Source organism: Delphinus delphis, chromosome 6 (assembly GCF_949987515.2).
Source record: "Delphinus delphis chromosome 6, mDelDel1.2, whole genome shotgun sequence".
In the NCBI taxonomy this organism is placed as follows: domain Eukaryota; kingdom Metazoa; phylum Chordata; class Mammalia; order Artiodactyla; family Delphinidae; genus Delphinus; species Delphinus delphis.
In genome coordinates, this window is record NC_082688.1 from 5,609,012 (window position 1) to 5,627,054 (window position 18,043).

The 18,043-nt window shown below is 43.8% G+C and overlaps 1 protein-coding gene and 1 non-coding gene across 2 annotated transcripts in view; both read right to left on the bottom strand.

Annotated features, from left to right (window-relative positions):
- Positions 1-18,043, bottom strand: part of ABL1 (ABL proto-oncogene 1, non-receptor tyrosine kinase) — a 134,069-nt gene that overhangs the window by 92,383 nt on the left and 23,643 nt on the right. The window lies entirely within an intron of this gene.
- On the bottom strand, positions 6,157-6,263 carry LOC132427778 (U6 spliceosomal RNA). The gene has a single exon (XR_009519985.1). It is a non-coding gene; the product is annotated as a U6 spliceosomal RNA (small nuclear RNA).

Consider the following 18,043-nt stretch of genomic DNA (forward strand, 5'->3'; position numbering starts at 1 on the left):
AATAAAACCTCTAGTAATCAAACTAAATGTCAGGCTTTGCCAGTAGCATCTCAAAATCAAATGCAACTTCACCGTATTTCAATTTTATCCTTACCAAGACATTAGCCACCTATAAGTATCAAAAGTATGACATTGTTTTAAACCCAAAGTAACTCCCCACATAACTACTCATATGATATACATATTGTTGGTTGCTTAGTTGAGGCATTTCACTATCAAACGCACCACTCTATATTTCTCTATATAAATTTATAAGCTCCCCCTCTCCAAGCATAAAGGGATAAACAGTACAAGATCCTTTCGTGATTTACTGTTGGGGACTAAAGTCTTTAATGTACCTCGAGACTTTACAGACTGTGTTTCAGAGGTGAAATTGTACCACATTATGCCAAAAATCAGCAAGCTCTAACATAAAGTAAAAAATGGCGGAGGGCCGCAAAGAGGCAAAGGAGGATGGAATTTTTATAGTAAACAACTTTGCCATTGTGAATAATGACTGTTACTAAAATGTGCTGCTGCTTTTCCAGCGTCTCTCTTTTTCCCTCTGTTGATCTTCGTTGCCGTAACTACCATGTGACTCATCTTAACAACTGCATACGCATCTCCAGTGCTGTTACCGCCTCTCTGTCACTCCAGGTCAGCTTTCACTCACCTGGCAGCTGCTTAGACCAGAGGCTGTTCTCACATCACACAGGGGGGCTGTTTTGTGAACAAGTAACTAGAAATTAATTCTTAGATTTTTAAAAAAGTCATAGTTCTCAATATATGATAATATTTAAATCTCATTTAATCGTAATTCTCAATTAACTAGAAAGTTTTTTCCTCCCAAATTACCAGAAACTTTTTTTTTTAATTTTCAAGGGGAAAATGACAAATTTTCAAAATATAAGGAACTTAGAAAAAATTCTAAGCTCTGAATAATAGCCTAGAGGTTAATATATATTTGGCTTCATGGTCTATGTTTTCTCTATCTTAAGTAATCCATAATCATCAAAGGTGTTAAAATAATGACTGGGTTTCTGGGGAAAGATGGTGGACTGAGCACATGTGCTTATCCCCTCTCCTGACTGTGACCCCTTTAAATTACAATAAAGGAATTTTTTTTTAAGTCTAAACCCACAACAGTGAAGAGAAAAGAAAGGGGGTTGTCATCATACAACAAATTTCGACAAATTTTTTGGAATCTGAAAGTGGATGGGTGCACATTGCCTACTGAAGCAGAGCGGAGGAAATCCCTGCTGCAGAGAGTCTTGAAAGAGTAGAGTGATAGAGGGAGCCCATGTGCCAGGAAGAGCTCCAAACATGAAGACTGCAGGTAGAATGCAGGTGGAAGTGAGACATAGGGGTGAAAACTGATGATGCTACATCTGTTCATGAAATGGTCGACGGCCAAAACACACACCTGGCCCACCTCTGCATGCCCAGACATTTACCACCGGTAAGGAGGAATCTCCTCTAAAGAAATAAAAGGAGGGACTCCCCTGGTGGCGCAGTGGCTAAGAATCTGCCTGCCAATGCAAGGGACAGGGTTCAACCCTGCTCCGGGAAGATCCCACATGCCGCGGAGCAACTAAGCCCGTGCGCCACAGCTACTGAGCCTGTGCTCTAGAGCACCTGAGCCACAACTACTGAGCCCTCGCTCCTAGAGCCCGTGCTCCACAACAAGAGAAGCTACCGCAATGTGGAGCCCGTGCACCGCAACACAGAGTAGCCCCTGCTCGCCACAACTAGGGAAAGCCCGTGCGCAGCAGTGAAGACCCAACGCAGCCAAAAATAAATAAATTAATTAATTAAAAAAAAGAAATTAAAGGAAAGTCTGGAAAACACTAATGCAGCATGTTGGTGCCCCAGTGTCATATAAGCCATCTGAGAAGATTTCTTAATTCCCCTACTCGTTAATCCAGAAATGGAACCGGCCAAGCTACAATCCCACCCACATACATAGAACTCCTAATCAACCTTCCCACTCCCACTTTCTTAAATAGGAATAGACAACAAGGATCATCAGACTTTTAAGGAAAGCGTAGAACATCACAGAAAAAGACCAAGACGAACAGATTAACCCTGAAGGAAACAGATAATTTTGGAAACTGGAGAAAATTTTTTAAAACACCAAAAAACAAACCCCCACAACTCCTCTAGTTTATATCCTCAGAGAGACTCATAAGGATTATATGTTCAGAAATCAAGAATGTCATGTTATGAGAAAGATTTTTAAAATTAATAATAAAAAAAAACCTCTGGTAGTTAAAAATGTGACTGCCAAAATAAAAAATTAATTTAAAAAATGAATGAAAAGTAGTCAAGGATATTTCCCAAACAGCAAAGGAAAAAAGGCAAAGGTCCAGGAGGGCAAATGTTAAATTAATACAAAGAGCCCCTTCTAAGAAACGTGACCCTGTTTCATCGCTCTGTAGCTGTTGGCACTATCCCTGCAACTCTGCCCATCCCCTCCAGGGCTTTCTCCTGCATACCATCCTTGGCCACCAATGTGCCTGAAAATCAGTTTCCAAAACTTCTTAATTTAGGTTAACTTAGAGCTCACTTGATTCAAATTTCACAGCGGACACCTAGAGCAGACTGACAGAGGACTCTCACGTTTAACTCCTTTATCTCAGAGTGGCTTTATCATTCAAGGGCTAGTCTCCTGGGTATTGCACAGACATTCTCTTTTGCATTGCAGACATTCTCCCTTTTGGGGTCATTTTCCCTTTTTTTAAAGTATAAAAGTTCCTTTGTGAGTCTGTTGGAGGTAAAAGCTCAGTTTTTGTTTAACTGAAAATGTTATCATTCCCTCATTATTAAATTATATTTTAACTGAGTTTAAAATTCTAGGTTGGCGATAATTTTCTCTCAGCACTTTAGGATACTATTCCTCTGTATTCTGGTTTCCATCGTTGCTGCAGAGAAGTTTTCCTTGCAGTCAAATAGCACTCCTTGGGAGGTAATCAGTTTCTCTTTGATGCTTTAAGATCACCTTTATGTCTCTGGCGTTCTATTATACTCCAGTTTGTCTGGATAAGGTTTTTTTAAAAAAATTCTACTTGGGATTTACTCTGATTCCTAAATCGAAAGATTTCTGGTTTTCAATATTTTTGGAAATTTTTAGCATAATTTCCTCAAATACTGCCTCTCCCCTATTACCTCTACCATCTTCTGCCTCACCATTTTTTTAAAAATATTTATTTATTTATTTATTTTTGGCTGCATCGGGTCTTAGTTTCGGCATGTGGGATCTTTCATTGTCGCGTGCGGGCTCTTCGTTGGGGTGTGAGGGCTTAGTTGCCCTGTGGCATGTGGGATCTTAGTTCCCCGACCAGGGATCGAACATGCGTCCCCTGCACTGGAAGGCAGATTCTTAACCACTGCACCACCAGGGAAGTCTCTCACCATTATTTTAAATCATCTCATTCTGTTCTGTTTCTTTAGATTTAATTTTCATACTTTTCATCTTTGTCTTTCTATACTGCATTCTGTGTAATTTCTTAAGCTTTATCCCCAATTTACAAAATCTCTCTTTAGCTGTGTCTAACTCATCGTTTGGCCCATCCATTAGGGTTTAATTTCACTGATTATATATCTCTGTTTTCAATTCTTCCAGGTCTTTCTTCATAGGATTTTAGCCCTCACTTATTTTCTACTTCACATTTTACTTATTTAAATGTTTTTAAGCCATTATTTTATATTCTGAACCTGATAATTCTAATATCTAAAGCTCCACTCTAGTTCTGCTTTTTTCTCTCTCTCTCATTCATAGTTGTTTATTTCCTTGTGTTTTTAAGTTTTGGATTATGAGCTCATGTTTGGTGAGGATTTATCTGTGGGAATCCTGGGCTAAGGCTGGATAAAGGCAGGAATATCCAAAAAGGATATGTTATTGACTACTGCCAATATCTGGGAACTCTATCAACCCAGCATCTCTTTAAGATAATTTCTCTTCTTGGAAATACCCAGACTACATAGGTCAGGTAAATTCAAACAAAGTGCAAGAGAAGGCAGGCCTAGGGTAAAAACTACCCGAGGAGACTTTTCCCCCCATTCAAAGTACAGCCAAATCAGACAAGTTTAAAAAAAAAAAAAAAAATCTGCCAATGGGCTTATTTTCTCATTCTACCATTTTGCTAGAGATATGGACAGCACTTCAAAAGTCCCAGCTTTATATGGTAGTCTCAGTTCCACCTCCATGTTTAACACAAGCCCAAGACTTTGTCTCCTGTGCCCAAATAGCCTTTAAAATCCAAGTCTCACAGACACCCACCATATGACTGAACCGTTCCACTCCTAGCTCCTTACCAAAGGGAAATAAAAGCATGTGTCTGCACAAAGACTTGTTCACAAATGTTCTGGCAGCTTTATCTGTAATAACCCCAAAATGGAAACAACCCAAATGCCCACCCACAGGTGAATAGATAAACAAAGTATGGTACATCCAGACAATGAAATAGTACTTAGCAATAAAAAGGAACAAACTATTGATACACACAACAACACAGATGAATCTCAAAATAATTAAGTCAGGCAGATAAGAGTATATAGTATATGACTGTACTGTCTAGAATTTTATATAGATGAAAACTAATGTATAGGGATAGAAAACAGCTAAGTGGTTGACTGGGGATGGAGAAGCATAGATGAGCAAAAGACTGCAGAAGGTCATAAACTTGATTGATATTTTCATTATTTTAATTATGGTGATGATTTCATGGGTATATACACATGTCATAATTTATTAAATTGTACACTGTAAATATCTGCAGTTTATTGTATGTCAATTAACCTCAATAAAACTATCTGGGGGGAAAAAAAGCCTCTTGGTTACTGAAATCAGCAAATGACTCCAAGACAGCTGTAGTTTGAGCTTGCACCTCAAACTTCCAGTTTGTCCTTTATTTTTTAGGCCTTGAGGAGGTCCCCCTTTTCTTGCAAGTTCAGCTATTCATTAAAAAGATGTCATATATTTAGGCATCATGCCTAAGTGTTTTTATCAGGTGGATTTTCAGAACAGTTAATCTGTCATATCACCAGCAAAAGTCTCCCTCATATCTGTGTTTGAAGGCAATGCTAAATTTCCCCGAAGTTCTGTCACGTTGTCCCCATCTCATCCCAAAGCCTTCAACAATGAAACCCCTTAGGCGAGCATACAGAGTTGGATCACAACCTAATTCCTAAGGACCTTGTATTTTCCTTTCCTCAGACTCTTGTACAGGAAGGACATGCCCTCTGCCCGGAATCTGTGTCACTGTCCTGTACCCTTTACTCCTTTTAATAGTCAGATTTGGGGTGGGGTGAAATCCTACCTCCTTACTCCTGGCCTCTTCATATGCCCAAAAGCTCTCCTCATCTCCCCCCACCAAATACCACTCCCAAGTTTCTCCCTGACCATTCACCCTAGTGAAGAGCAGTCTCTCCTTCTCTCAACCACGGTAATTCTTCTTACCTATATTATTAATGTGAACAAAATAAGGCGTAGCATTTGAATTAAACGTTTGGGTGTTTCATCTCAATTTGATCCCTGAAAATCAGGACCATCTTTTTTTTTTTTTTTTGCAGTACGCGGGCCTCTCACCGCTGTGGCCTCCCCCGCTGCGGAGCACAGGCTCCGGACGCGCAGGCTCAGCGGCCATGGCTCACGGGCCCAGCCGCTCCGCGGCATGTGGGATCTTCCCGGACTGTGTCCCCTGCATCCGCAGGCGGACTCTCAACCACTGCGCCACCAGGGAAGCCCAGGACCATCTTTGAACCTCCCACAGTTCTATAGCACAATGCCTTGTGCTCATGTGAGCAAACAATAAATACCTGGCAAGTGAATCACTGAACACAGGCGGGAATGAAAATCCTGAAGGGAAAGTAGTATAATGGGAGATAGCTCCCAAAGGTGCAAAGGTCAACCAGCCTGACATTCTGATGTAACTGCTTAGAACTGCTTAGAAGCATCCATTTCAAATCTACAAGGCATGTACACTTTGCTTCAAGAGAACGACACCTAAAATGTTAAAACTGCACTCCCTACAGTAATTATCAGGCAGCATTTTTAAATACCAATTCTTTTTTTTTTTTTTTTTTTTTAAGCATGAAAAGCTGTTTTATTTCTGTTTGAGCAAGTTGCAGCGACTATGACCTGCTGGAACAGTCTCCAGTTTTATGCTTTCATAGTCAAAAAATATGGAACGCTTCACGAATTTGCGTGTCATCCTTGCGCAGGGGCCATGCTAATCTTCTCTGTATCGTTCCAATTTTAGTATATGTGCTGCCGAAGCGAGCACTAAATACCAATTCTTGAAGGAGAAACATTGGTGATATTTTCTTTACAGATGTATTTTTTTCCTGCTAAGCACACAAGCTTCTGAGTGAAGATATCCGCAACATTTTAAAAGTATAGCATTGGTTCATGTAACATGAATATGTCACACTGTTTAAGAAAGAACAAATGCTCCTATATTCTGACATCTGCATAATTTCCTGAGCCAACAGAATGAAAGGATTCTATGTCCCTATTTGTCCCCCCAAATTCAAGGCACAAATGTACAGAACATAAACTGGCACTCTAGCTGCCTGTACTCAATTCCATGCCCAAACCTATAATGCTTTAAATTTTATTTTTTAAGGGAGTGCCACCATGTGGTGACTAACTTTAGTACACTTTTAACATAGATACCAATAGGATGTGTTATGTACTTGAAAACAGTAGGGGAAGGAACAAATTACCCAGGCCACATTTTATAGGATATTTTATAACATATTACTTTCACAATGATCAAACTTTAGAGTTAAAATATTAGAGTTAAGATATTATCTGCTCCTTTCAGGAGGATTCAGATTGGGACCCTTATTTCATGTTTGTGAGACCCAGAGTCAATTAATCACCCACGGTACCAAAGCCTGCAACTGCGGCAGGGGTGAGAAGGGGAAGGAATATCGCTAGGGCTACCACCCTGGTCTCCTGCCTCTCTGTACTATCCCACAGCCCTGCTCTTATATATAAAATGCAAGTTAGGGCTTCCCTGGTGGCGCAGTGGTTGAGAGTCCGCCTGCCGATGCAGGGGACGTGGGTTTGTGCCCCGGTCCGGGAAGATCCCACATGCCGCGGAGCGGCTGGGCCCGTGAGCCATGGCCGCTGAGCCTGCGCGTCCGGAGCCTGTGCTCTGCAATGGGAGAGGCCACAACAGTGAGAGGCCCGCGTACCGCCAAAAAAAAAAAAAAAAAAAATGCAAGTTATTTGGCAACTTAAAATTTTTTATTTATTTAACAAGCATATATATAGCACTTACTATGTGCCTGCAACTGTTGTAAGCACTATATGTGTCAAATAAACAAAAAATTAAAGCCTCCAAATAATTTGTATTTAATGCAACTCTTCTCATCTGAGGATTCTGAAATAACACCTATATTATAAAATCTCAACAATCTTCTAGGGTTAAAAAAAAAAAAAAAAGGAGGCACAATTGGCAGAAATAAAGCTAACAGCAAAAGCCAGAAGTCTGTTTGTGCTCCTAAAGGCTGGAGCACTGTCCTTCAACTGGTGACTGGATAAACAAGCAGCGGTACATCCACACAAGGGGACACTACTCAGAGATATAACAGGAGGAACTGTGATAACATGTAACACTGTGAATGACTTGCAGTGCACGATGGTAAGTGAAAGAAGCCAGACTCAAAAGGCCCTGTACTGCATGATTCCATTATATGTCATCCTGTACATATAAGGACAGAAAACTGACTGTGGTTGCCAGGAGCTGAGGAGGGGTTGAGGAAGGACGACTATAAAGGAGCAGCACAAGGGAATTTAGGGGGTCATAGCACTGTTCTGTATCTGAATGAGGTGGTAATTTCACACCTGTATGCATTTGTCAAAGTCCAGAGAACTGTACACTAAAGAGTAAGTTTTATACTATATAGAAATTATAACTCAATAACCTGACTATAAATAATAAGATAAAATACAATAAAAGACTAGGTCCATAGTTTGGCTTTCCAAATTAAAAACTGGTTATGCTTTCAGAAGCTAAAGAAGTTGCATTCCATAAAAGTTAAACAAAACCTGATTAGATTTTTTCTCTGTAAGTGACCTACTCTAATGAGACCTCTAGCCTTTATTAACTTTATAACTACCCTTTATAATAGTTATAATTTAGGGGCTTCCCTGGTGGGGCAGTGGTTGAGAATCTGCCTGCCAATGCAGGGGACACAGGTTCGAGCCTGGTCTGGGAAGATCCCACATGCCGCGGAGCAACTAGGCCCGTGAGCCACAACTACTGAGCCTGCGCGTCTGGAGCCTGTGCGTCTGGAGCCTGTGCTCCGCAACAAGAGAGGCCGCGATAGTGAGAGGCCCGCGCACCGCGATGAAGAGTGGCCCCTGCTTGCCACAACTGCAGAAAGCCCTCGCACAGAAACGAAGACCCAACACCGCCATAAATAAATATTAAAAAAATAGTTATAATTTATCGAGCTAACTATGTAACAAGTACTATTCTGTTTCTTTAGGTTTACTGCTTAATTTTCTATGTCAGTTACAGATGTATGTAAAATAAAGAGGGAAAAATGCCCCCTCACCTCTCCACACCATGCTCCACCATCCAACCCACTCCCAAGAGATAACAGCTATCAATAGACTTTTTTCTACACGCGTACAGACCCACAGCTTTCCCTGTAGTATGAATGGCACTGTAGTACACTTGCTTTTCTATTCGATGCTTTAAACATCTCTCCATGCCAATCCACGTAAAGCTCCCTTCACCTCCTTAACAGCTGCAGAGTGTCACACAGAACCCTGGCCACAGTTTATTTAGCCATTCCCCAATGATGAATATTCAAGTTATTCCAAATGCTCTAAGCTAGGTTCCTCACAGAGGGTTTAATTCCCCCAACGGCCCTGTAGAGTGGACCTGTTACAGGTAAGTCCCCCAAGACTAATTCGTTCCTTCAACAAATACTACTCTGTGCCAGGAATACAACAGTGCACAGGGTCAGATACTCCCGGGCGTCATGTAACTCACTACTTTTCTTCTTCACTGGCTGTAACAGGCAACAACCCTCTCAACCCCCCTGACCATACAAGTCAGGGTTGATGAGAGGAGGGCTCTGGGGCCTGCAGAGGGACTCTCAGCCCGAACTGGGTGCAGAGTGACCACCCGGGGAGGGCTTCCTGTTTCTGCTACTTGGTGCTGCCTCTCCTCCATCCCCATCAGATTAAGGACACACAGTGAGAGTCAACACTGGCTCTGTCCTAGAGAGGCTTTGCTCTCGAAAGGAAAGGAAGCATGAGCTGCATGTTGCTGCTAAATGCCAGTTCACACCAAGCCTCCGAGGAAGTTGTATACTCAGCAAATCGCGAATTATTTCACATGTTCACAAATGTAGCCACCAAGTAAATCCTGCCACCAATCTTTCTATCAAGAAGGAAACGTCCCTGGTGGTCCAGTGGATAAGACTCTGCGCTCCCAGTGCAGGGGGCCTGGGTTCAAGCTCTGGTCAGGGAACTAGATCCCACATGCATGCCGCAACTAAGAAGTCCACATGCCGCAACTAAGAGTCCGCATGCCGCAACTAAAGATCCCACACGCTTCAACGAAGATTGAAGATCCCGAGTGTCACAGCTAAGACTCGGCGCAGCCTGCCTAGATAGGTAGGTAGGTAGATAGATAGATAGATAGATAGACAGATATTAAATTTTTTAAAAAGGACACAAAAAGAGGAGATCGTAAGCTCTGACAGTTGTACACATGAATGAAATGTACAGGGAGAGCTCTTCCATTTTAAGAGATGCTACTTAAGAGAAAAGCAGCCACTCAGCTCCAGCAGAGAGCTGCAAGTAAAAATGCAGGGGATAAAAATCTCCCAGTTTAAAAAAAGGATTATGGAATTTAAAAAATATATCTCAGAGTAGAAGAGCATCAGAACCTCCATGCACTCCACATACCCCATGTACCCACGTCCTACTCTTCCTGGCTTCAACGAGCATCGACTCATAGCTCACCCTCTTTCACCTAGACCCCTACCCACTCTTGCGGCCCAAATAATTTTGAAGCCTATATCTAATATTATATAATTTATGGATTTCCACCACCGCAATTTTTACACTTTGTTTGAATTCAGATCTTAATAAGCTCCATATATTGTGATTATGTGTCCTTTAATCTACAGGTTCCACTTAATTTTTTTCTTCCAATTTACTCATTAATTAAACCAAGTCATTTGTTCCAGAGTTCCCCTCTGTCTAAATTTTGATGACTGAGCTTAACATGGTAGGAGCTATATTTTGATGTTTCCTTTCGTGAGGAAACTTTCCTTGCTCAAATGCAGGTGACGGTTTCTGTTTAGAAGAGATGCCTTACTTCTGCGGGGGGTGGGGGAGGAATGGGTGTACGTGTGCACTTTAGTTTGGAAGGCTGTGCCGTGGCTGGTTTGAGGAATCAAATGTGTTTCTCATACGACCTGCAGCTCTTCCGGAACTAAAATGTGGTATTTCCTCATGAGGTCAGACTCTCCAGGGCATTCTGAGGCCAGGTGAGCCTTCAGAAGAACAGGAGTATGAAGGGATCCTCGGCGCTCCAGTAAGAGTGCAAACAACTACATCCACAACTAAACAAGGTGATGTCAGACGGCATGAACTGCGAAGAAATTAAAGGGGGACAGCAGATAAAGAGCTGCTGCCGGCATGGGTACTCTGCCAGCACAGGCACTCTGGACTAGGTCGTCAGGGGACGCCTTTCCTAAAGGTGCCACATGAGCTGGGGCCTGCACCAGATCTGGTGTAACAGTACCCAGCAGCGGGCAGGGCAGGGCCTGGGGCGGGCACTAACAGAGAAGAGCGCCCCAGTAGACAAAGGGAGTGACGGGAGGGGAAGTCCAAGAGGGAAACCAGGTCCAGATCTCACAGGGTCAACAGGCTGTGGAGAGAAGTTGGGAATTCTATTCTGAGATGAGTACCCAATGGAGGCTACAAACTGGGTAGTGAAAAGGTCTGACATAAATGTCCGAGGAAAGGTCTCTCTGCTGGCAAGAGAGTAGACATAGATGGGAACAAGACCAGGCTGGAAGGCTGAGACATTTTTCAGAACAGAGATGGCGGTGGTGAGGGGCCAGGGTGGTGTTTATTTACTCTAGGATGTTTTCTAGGACTCCAGGGTTATCCTAAGATTTACTGTAGGATTCATTATTCTGGAGTGTTTGCTGCTGCATCAGATGTGGGAGGAGGAGTCAAGGATGACACCTACGGGGATGGCAGGGTACCTGGGGATATGATGCCGTGGTCACAGGCTGTCACCCTTTCCCCAGGTCCTAAGCCATCCAAAAAAGGACAGGACGACAATGTGAAGACCAGGTTTGGTGAGAACCCATTAACGCGAAAGAAAAAGCCCCTGAAAGACCTGCCCTTCCTCCTCGTCATAATCACAGGGCACATTCTCATCCGTGCCCTAATGAGCCACGTCCAACACAGCGACCCCGGCGGCCTACCTGCTCGGCCCTACAATTTCCTATCAGAAGCCACCGTTGGCTGGGGCTGCCGTTCACAACGGGTTTTGCATTCTTTTCTCAGGGTCCTTCTCAGAAGTCTGTCTAGGATCATCCTTTCTCTCCCTGAGCCTGTAACCATGAGGCATCTGTCCTGCCCGGCCGGCCCCACTTTCCATGCTGTGGTCACACGGCTTGCTCTGTTTATGCAGCCTGACTGTGAGCAAGTGGCAGGAGGCGCCGGGGGAGGCCGAGTGTGCTCGGTATGTGCGGGTGGAATGCCACGGCCACGGCCGCATTCCTCAGAGCACACCAACGCACTGGAAACCCCGGGCAGCCGTTTCTCCACAACCCTGGGAAACTTGTCGTGGGCGATGACCCGCACCCACTTGGTCTCCATGCTGCCAAATACAATCTGATGAATTGACCCAATTCTTTGCTTTATCTTTTCTCTCCTCGGGGAAGTGCTCAAAAGGAGACCAACACCCAGTCCTGTGACAGTCTCCTTACCTAACTCTGCTGACCAATGGTTTTTCCACCAAGCCGCCGCATACAACTGATTTTTTGGTCAGTTTTTCCCAGGATTGGGAAAATGTGCCAGACTGTGATGCCCTATTGGATTTATAACACTTTCAAAAATTTCAACATTTGTTAAAGCATTAAGCTATGGTGTTTAAAAAAAAAAAAAAAAAGCAAAAAGGGTTCTTGGTGGCCTAAGAAACAGATCAGAAACACAGGGGCTGTCAGGTGGAATTATGGCTCTACGCCACAAACTGACTTGGATTTCCTCTTGATAAAGAGAAATATATAGTGATCTGTCCTTGTCAGCGTGCAGGTAAACTGTTCTACTGGACACACCTTCCAGAGGGGCAGTTCGCAGTATGTCTCTAAATCCTTTAAAGTACCTATTATTTCAATGCAGAAATCCCACTTCTAGAAACTTATCCTAAGGAAATAATAAGAACATACAAAAATGTATCATGAAGAAGATTCTGGGGAGAAAAACTGCAAACAATGTTAAGTGCTCATGAATAGGGGATTCGGAGAATAAATCGTGATATATCCACATCTCTCACATGGCAGATTTCCATTCTGCCACACGTTTGTATGGCATTCCCTCCTCCTGCAAGAACTCAGCAGAGAAGCAGGTGAGCAGCACGCAGGTGGCCCCAGGCTGCTGGCTGCAGCGCTACCATCACCGCGCCAAAGCCTCGCCTAGCATCTCCGGCAACCGCCTTGAGAAGCCGGTAAAGGCTATGGACCTTCTCACCAAAATAAAGGTCAGCAACGGAGTTTAGTCTGAACCAGAAGACCCAGATATACATTCCCCCCAGGGTAATGAAACAAAACCACTTAAAGAGCTCTGGGGAGATGCATGGTACACAAGAACCTCACTTTGCAGGATAAATGCAATCCAGAAAGCTCGGCTCTTATTTTCTCCACTGGTTTCTGGATAAACTCAGCTATACTCCTAGAGAAGAAGATCTCCCTAAAGAGCATGGTGATGACCGCATCCTGGCCTCGGCAGCTGGGCGTGACGTGATCTCTGCCCCCTCGTGGCCACTCTGCCCTCTCCACTCAGCAGCCTGCCCGCTCAGCACCTTCGCGTATACTGCCCCTCGGCCCGGAATGTTCTTACTTCTCCAAAGCCTGCCCCTTGGTCCAGTCCCGGCTTAAATGTCTCCTCCTCTTGCCCTCCCCACCCCCCGACCCCATTACGTTAGGTTCGTTTCCCATTGGGCTGGCAGAGGAGGTAGTGGTGATGGTAATGACAACACACAATTGCAACTAAGATTTCTGGAGTGCTTACTAAGTACCAGGACTTTTCCTCATTCACTTTACAGGTATTTCTCATTGAATCCTCCTTGTAAACCAAGGATGTGGGTACCACTGTGATGGTCACCGTACAGCTGGTATAGCAGTCAGCCTCCAGAATGGTCCCCAGTGATTCCCATCGCACTTGTTTAGTCCTCTCTCTCACTGAATAGGGCTGACCTGTGTAACCAACAGGATACTGCAGAAATGACAGTGTGACTTCCGCCGCCAGGTCATAAAAGACAAGGTGGTTTCTGCCTTGTGGTCTCTTGGATTGCCTGCTCTGCAGCCACTCGAGCAGCCTGTGGAGAGGGCCATGTGGCCAGGAACTAAAGCCTCCTGCCGACACTCAGCACCGCCTAGCCAGCCCTGCAAGTGAGCCTCCTCGGAAGCGGACCCTCCGGCCCCAGTCAAGCTGTCAGATGACTGCAGCCCCAGCTGACATCCAGCCTGCAATCTCAGTGAAGCCCACAAGCCAGACCCAGCCAGCTAACCCACTTGTAAATTCCTGGCCCGCAGACACTGTGAGATAACACATATCTGCTGTTTTAAGCCACTACATTGTGAGGTGATTTCTCATGCAGAAATAGCTAACTAGTACTGATGGGAAAACTGAGACTCAGAGTGTAACTAGCTTACAGTTACACAACTTCTAAGTGGTGGGACCAGAAGTGTTGAATCCTGCTAGTCTGACTCCAGAGCCTGAGTTCTTAACCATTACACCAGGCAGCCTTCTCCACAGCAGGATTAATGCCCCAAAAGACCTCACAAGGCAAGAATCATGACTGTCTTTTTAATACTGTAACCCCACCAAACACTAGTACAATATACCTGGCATATAGCAGATATTTTGTCAAAAGAATGAATAAATGGAGTGAATGAAATGAAAAGAATCACAGAAATGTTAAGAGTCAATGGTGGGATTATGTTCTATTCTATACTTTGCTATATTTTAAAATTTTCTACAAAGTACATGTATTATGGGGTTCACCTCACTTGAATTCAATTTGAACTGGGATCTGAAAGAAAAGAAGGCCAATCAGCCAAATGCCCCAGGGCAGAAGAACTAGAAAGCAGTGCAAAGACTCTATGGTTGAAATAGATTTGTCATATTTAATGAATAGAAAGATGGGCCAACGTGGCTGTGAGGGGATGCTGGGGACATAGGCCAGATCTCAGCGAGGCGTTTGGCTTTTAGTTGAAGTGAAATGAGAAGCTACTGCAGGGTTTTTAGCAGAGGAGCAATATGATCTCATTTGCATTCCTGAAAGATTATTCAGGTTTCTGTATGAAAAATAAGTTGTAAAGCAGAAAGTCTGAAAGCAAGAGGAGGCCATTGCACAAGTCCAGATGAAGTGAGGATTTGATGAGATGATTCCTAAATAAGTGCTTAGCACAACGCCTGGCAGACTTTAGGCACCCAACTGTTAGTTTTTCTTTGCAAATGCTCAATTTGAAAATCACTATAAACGTATGCAATCACTATAAAGTACACATGGACACAACACAGAATAAAAACTTACCATATTCTACATTCAATGGCATGGAAAATGTTTACAATGTATTGTTAAAGGTCTTTTAAAAAGCAAATGAACAGTTTCTATGCATGAGGGGCATGGCTCTAAGCAGAGAAATAAATCTGAATGGTTTCCACAAAATAAACGGTGGTTATCTCTAAATAGGATTAGAGATCTCAGTGCAGTTGTGGGTGATTTTTTACTTTCTTCGTTATCCTTTTCTATACTTCTGAATTCTCTTTTTTAATAATGAACATTCATTTATTTAATAGAGATAAATATATAATTGTTTTCATTTGTAGGAAAACACTTAACTTTTCTGTATACTTAAAGAAAAAGAAAGAAATCTGAAGAAATGGCTGGATCGTCCACTAAATGAAGATTTATATCATTTCAAAGGAGAAGTAATATTAACTGGGAGAATCTTCTGATCACATTGCAACAGTGAAATGCAACGTTCATGATAGAGCAGGGAAGAAATGATGCTCTCAATGCTGGATAACAGTGAACGGCTTCTTGTCTGTTAACGTCTAATGATGACTTTTAAAAAATTAAAGGGAGAGTTGGTTAAAACAGGATATTTCAGCATTTCTTGATTTTTGTTCTCCTGGTCCTAAAAATGCTTCAGAACAAAGACCTTTCCTTCACAAAGAAAAGAAGGCTGTGAGAGGCTTCAGGGTGGGGAAGAACTGACAGGTTGGAGAGAAGATAGATGTCACTTTGCTAACCAGAAGTCAATTATCAGATTTTAGTAATATGCCAAAGACTGTGACTAGTCACAAAAGTAGGAAGAAATACATTTAGCCACCAAAAGAAATTTGTAAGAGAAATTTTCTTCCTTAAAACGTAGAGAAGCAGTATAATGATTTATTATCCTAACATTTAAGCAAAAAAGTCATCTCCTAATATTTTTGGGTCTTTTTACAAGGATCAGTTATGCAGCCCCTTGGAAAAGATCAGAATATTTCCTGCTTTCAAGAACCCCTGACATTTGTAAGACTGGGAAGGGTGTATGTTAAGTGAACAGAAAGAAATCCAGGAACAACAGGCCTCTTGTGACAGGATGGTAGTGTCTATTACAAACCCAAGAATACCAGGAATCCATTTGATAACAATGTTCCAGTCCTTAATAGTGCGAGTCCCCACACCAAAGGACTGCCTTTAAGGAGGGGGTAAGGGACCAAACACAGCAATTGCTTCTCCCTGGTACAGCAAAATGACATCCCAACGGCACCAGGAAATGCAAGCAAGGCAATGACAATTGGTTTGTGACCCAAGCATAAGGAGACCAATTTCAACCAGGTTCAATCATGAAAACTAAACAACTGCAACGTGGCCTGGGGTGAGCCTTCCAAGTCTGCAACAGGAGCCTGGGCTCCCGTCCTGGCCTCACCACTAAGTGAGAAGCGTGGCTAGTGAGTAATCCTGGCCCTGCAGTGCTATTGGGAGGATTAAGCAAGAGACTAGGAGAATCCCAGACACACAATATACTCAACAATTATTACGATAACGGCAGATATCCTGGGAAACGCTCACCCCTTGCTCCTGTGCCTGCAAGTTGTACAGGTGCCACAGCTCTGGAGAACGGCTGGAAGGCACCTTACCAGGCCTCCCTCTCCTCTGATGAATGAGAGAATGTCCTCTCTTAGTCAACCTCCCAAACCCAATGAAACAGGTATGATTTGGGCCGAAATAAGTAGTTAGTTCTGATGGCTAGTAAAGACAGAGTCAGAACTCCATCCCAGGTCTGACTGCCTCCTGCGCCCAAACTCTTAGCCACTCTGCAAATCAAAAGGGGGACAATATGTCAAGCACCCAGCACATCGCCCGCTCACAGTAAGCACTCAGTATAAGTCGGCGAATCACCTAAGTAGCATTAACAATTTCCCTTCAAGGAAGGTATTACTGGTCCCAGTTTCTAAAGGAACTGAGGTAAATCTCCTGGGGGAGAAAAGACAGTGCCTGGGGGATGCCCTCGAGGGACCATAGCTTCTTAGCTTTCTCAGAATCTTCCTCAAACTCCTCCAGTTTCTTGTATGAAAGTCAGATTCTCAACAGGGCCTGTATGCTTCCCACCATCTGGTGTTCTCCTCCAGGAGGCGAGCAGCCCTTCCCAAGGGGGCTGATCTCAGAGCCTGTCTTAGAGCAACTTGTTCTGAGCTCTGAGAATGTACGCTTGAGCCAACCTCAGTTTCTTTACTTATAAAGCAAGCTTCTAAAAGGGCCCCAAACTGCCTTCCCACAAGGTCAGAAGAGCATTCTGCAGAATAAAATCCAGTGTTCAGGATCCCCCCCTGCCCTGAGGTCGACTATGTAGAGAGGACAGCAGGCAGCAGCAAGAAGAGGCCAACTCCGCCCAGGCTGCGGCCTGGAGGAGTCCACATGCCCAAGCTCCAGAACCATGAGTGCAAGGCAAGAAGAGCTTCGTTTTCATTTCCTCTTAAAACGCCCCAGACACACACACCTCCAAACCTTACAGTCAAGTCGAAGTGCACACGGATCAGGTATCACATATCAGAATGCAGACAGCCAGCGCGGATGCTGCAGAGGCCAGCAGCCGGCCTGCACCACGGGTACGAAAGTTCCTTTAGACATCCAAAGACGATTCGGCAAGTAGCAGCAACAGAAACAACACCTTCCCTTCACTCCGGCAGCCCTAATAACTTCTCTTCTTTGCCCCAGACACTGTCAAGACAACTCCAAAGGTAAAGAGACAATGTTAGGGTAAAATGCATTTCAATGGCTCGGAAGAGAAAACCTTCCATTTATAGCAGTGCTGAAAAATAGCAGAAAAAGGCACCAACTGTAGTGTTCAAATTTGTAGAATGTTTTAAAAGTTACGAAGAACTACGTGACCCACTGAATTAGCTGACTGGAAATCTAAAGACTGCTGCAATTTCATGTGGAAAATCTGAGGTAAGTGTCTTTCATTTGACCAAATAATTAATTAAACTCCCTATCGAAATGCAGAAAGCCCAAGAAGCAGCTCTCTGCGGGAGAACTGGGGGAAGCCTCGGTGTAAACCTGGTGTGTCAAAAGTCAAGGAGAGGGGCTTCCCTGGTGGCGCAGTTGTTGAGAGTCCGCCTGCCGATGCAGGGGACACGGGTTCGTGCCCCGGTCCGGGAAGATCCCACATACCGCGGAGCGGCTGGGCCCATGCGCCATGGCCGCTGAGCCTGTGCATCCGGAGCCTGTGCTCCGCAACAGGAGAGGCCACAGCGGTGAGAGGCCCGCGTACCGCAAAAAAAAAAAAAAAAGTC